Here is a 3816-nt window from a genome sequence, read left to right as displayed (position 1 = left end):
CATATAGGAGTGCTATGAGAATTAGAATTAAATGACATAATTCATGTCCAGCATTAAGCATTATGGTTGACATATAAGTGATCTCTGGTCACTAAAAGCTACAGGTCAATTCCTTGATCTCTTGCCCTCCAATGAGCCTCAGTTCTGCTCTAATCAAGTTACTCATTCCCAAGGTCCTAAATCTTGTTATTGCAAACCCATGATCTCAAATCACTATCTCACCATATCCAATCCCTTTCATCCAGTACCTTCATAGTGTTCATTCTTGTATCTTCCTAATCGCTAATCCTTCGATGCTACCACGTTTAAATTGACCATAGTCATCTTCATGTTCTTACTTCCTTTCTTACATACATAATCTATAATGAAAGTCATTATAATCATTCTCTGCTATGTACCCCGAACCCACTTGCCTCTTTCTTACTCCGTTGTAACGTCCTGGGAAAACATAAACACTGATTAAGACCATCTCTTTGCCTGCAAATGAGTAGCTAAATATAGCTAGAGAAAAATGCGTAATTATGCCTGACAGGTCGTCTGTCTTTAAATTTTCCTCAACATACTTCAAATTTCCCATGATCCTTTTACATTTGCCAAACAAATTTACTCTCCTGTTTTCTGAAACGACTCATTTTTTTACTCTGTTTTCTCTCCTTAAATCTCCAATAACTCTTCTCCCAGACTCTTAGCAGACAGGTTTGCTTCTTATTTTGTCAAGAAGACTTCATCTTCCTACTACCAGTTATATCAAACTACCTGAGTCTGAGCCAAACACTCTACCTGTCCCTTTGTTGCGGGGCTGTCTATACCCCTATCTAATGCCATCCCTCCCACATGTGCTCAGGATCCCATTTCCTGTCTCCTGCTTAAGGATTTTACTTCCATGATTTTATCTCTCCCACACTTGTCAGTTTTTCCCTCTCTGCCGGCTCATTCTCTGCAGCATAAAAAACTGATGCAATATTATCCATCATTAAAAAAAATAAAGGTCTCTTGTGACATCCTCCCCCCTCCAATTCTTTCCCAATTTCTCTGTTTCTCTTAATGGTAATTCATTTCAATAATTTTTTATATCACTATCTCAACTTCCTCACTTCTCAGTCGCTCATACCACTTACACCGATCAGGTATTTTCAGTTATTATTCCACTGAAACCACTCTTATTATTCATTCATTGCAAATTATGGAGCACCATATGTACCAGGCACTGTCCTGAGTGCTGGGAAAATAGCAGTGAACGAAACAGCTCAAAAGCGAATCCACAAAGAAAGAGAAGAACACTAGACCAAGAACTCCCCTGTTTCACTCACCCCACATCAAATCCGCCCATATCTAGTTCACATCTCTGCCTTGATTTCTCTCTTCCACACTCTTTCTTCAAACTATCAGCTTCTCCTATTGACTTCAGAACAGATTTGGATTCTGACAATTTCCCACCATCTCCAGTGCCCACAAGATGGTCTAAACCATCATCTCTCTTCTACGGCCATACCATCCTGAACGTGTCCGATCTCATCTGATCCTGGAAACTAAGCAGGGTCAGGCCTGATTAGTACTTGGATGGGAGACCTAGGAATACCAGGTGCTGTAGGCATTAAAAATAAACAAACAAACAAACAAACAAACCATCATCTCTCATCTCCATGACTGCCAGGAATGGCTTCCTAAGTTGTCTTCCTGCTTCCTCTCCTGCCCTCCACAGTCCATTCTCTGCACAGCAGCCACAGTGAGGTTTTTAACCTATAAATCAGATTATACCACCTCATTCTCAAATTTTTCCAGTGGATTTTCATTGGCTCCAAAGTACTTGCCATGACCTATAAGTATCTACTTAATTTGACCACTGGTTATCTCTGAATCTTACTCTTTTTTACTTTTCCTTTCCCCTACTCATATCAATTTAAACTGATTTTCCTACCGTTCCTTGAAAACACCCAGCACGTGCCCGCCTTCGGGGCTTTGCACTTGCTCTTCCCCCACATATCAGCTTGGCTCACTTCCTCGCTTTATTTAGGATTTAGTCCTGTGTCACCACTTCAGAGAAACTTTCCCTGTTCCCTCTCATCTAAAACTACATGTTCCTTCCTCATCTCTCTCTACTGCCTTATTCGGTTCGATTTTTCTTAAAGCATACAGCATGACCTAAAATTACATTATATATTTCTTTGTTTATTTTCTGTTTCTCTCACTAGATATAAGCTTCATTAGCATAAAGATCTCTCTATTTCCAGGCTGTAAAACAGTACTTGGCATATAGTAGCTCCTCAATAAAATATGTGTCCCCCCCCTCCCCCCAAAAAGTGCACGTTTTCTGCCCACATCATTCTAGGCATCCTTTCCTTCTCAGAAAAATATTCTCAAGACTATCTTTCCCTCCTCAACATTCCTCTCATGCCTTTTCAATCCTTCATTTATGGGAAGCAAATACTCCTATATCTTCAACCTCATAACAGAAAACTCTTCCCTTCTCCTTGCCTTAAATAAACTGGGGTTTATAGCAAAGACACTACTTCATTAACTTTCCCTTTAAGTGTGGCACGTTCACATTTCAGAGAATGAGCTTAATCTGTCCCTTTTCACGATAACCCCTCAACCTAAGCTCCTGATCTCCTCAACTTCTTTCCCCTCCATTGATTCTTCTCCTCCTTACCTGTATTTTAAATCTCTCCTTCTCTAATTACTCTTTCCTCTTAGACTATAAACATAATCAAGTTTCTCCATCTTAAAAAAAATTCTATTGATATGCTCCTTTCTAGTTATCGTCTTCTTTCCTCTCTTTGTCAACCAAGCTTCTCGAATGAACAATTTATAACTGTTAGCCCCACCTTACTCATCTTCTGTCCATTTCTACTCTATCTCCTTTGTGAGATTCTTTATCGGTATCTCTAAAATTTGGGGTTCCTAGAGTAATACAATTAAAGATCTATCTCCTCTCAATGTGTCATTTAAAAAAAAAGGTAGGTAGCAAAATAAAACAGTAGGGGTAAAGGGAGGTTGGTTGTCAAGGTAATGAAAAACAGGCGAAATCCAATTAAATGCATTGCTATTGAGGATGGATTAAGAGAAACATTCTTGGACTGTACATGTCCCATCCTCTAAAACAGAACATATAGACCCAAGGACTGTCAGAGAAAGAAAAAACTATTGTCACATAAATACCATAACTTAGAAACCTAGGGGCTGAACTAGCCAAAAATGTATGTGGTCATTCCCCGATATAATGTGTTCTGTTCTGTACTGTTCGTTGGGGCAGGTAGAGGTATAGATGCTATTCTTCCCCATTCCTATTAGCAGCAACTCATAAAACTTCTTGCTTTCCATAACACTACATCAGAATAAATAAAATAAAAACTTAAAAATAAAAGATAAATGAAATCGGATCGTTGAGGGAAATTAAGACACTGCTCAGTTTACAGTAATTAAGCGACATTCCTCAGCTTGCAACAAATTAAGATGACAAAAATGAAGACAAATTCAAGCATCATAATTAATATAACTAAACAACAGAAATTGACATTTGTTTTCCAAAATAACACATAATAACTACTTCTTTTCAAGCACCATCTCAAGGAAAATTGAAGAGGTAAAACTGTAAGACAAAATTTTATTTTCAGTGAGGATAAACCCAGAGCTGGACAGCTGGATAAATTCATAAACTGATATTCTTCAATGCCTTTATAATTAAACAAAATAGAAAGAAAAACATCTCAAGAAAATAAAATAGAACTAATAACCCAAGGAAAAGAGAAAAACAAGTTACAAAATTAAGTTGTGGAAGAGACAAACCAAAGTCTAGTATTTTCCAAAACAAACACA

General features: G+C 37.9%; 1 pseudogene; it reads left to right on the top strand.

The window, feature by feature from the left end:
• The first annotated feature begins 1478 nt into the window (after positions 1–1478).
• Positions 1479–1594, top strand: LOC120611518 (uncharacterized; annotated as a pseudogene).
• The last annotated feature ends 2222 nt before the right edge of the window (positions 1595–3816 follow it).

Source organism: Pteropus medius, unplaced genomic scaffold (genome assembly GCF_902729225.1).
Source record: "Pteropus medius unplaced genomic scaffold, Ma_sr-lr_union100, whole genome shotgun sequence".
Classification (NCBI taxonomy): Eukaryota; Metazoa; Chordata; class Mammalia; order Chiroptera; family Pteropodidae; genus Pteropus; species Pteropus medius.
This window is presented reverse-complemented; position numbering and strand designations above follow the sequence as displayed.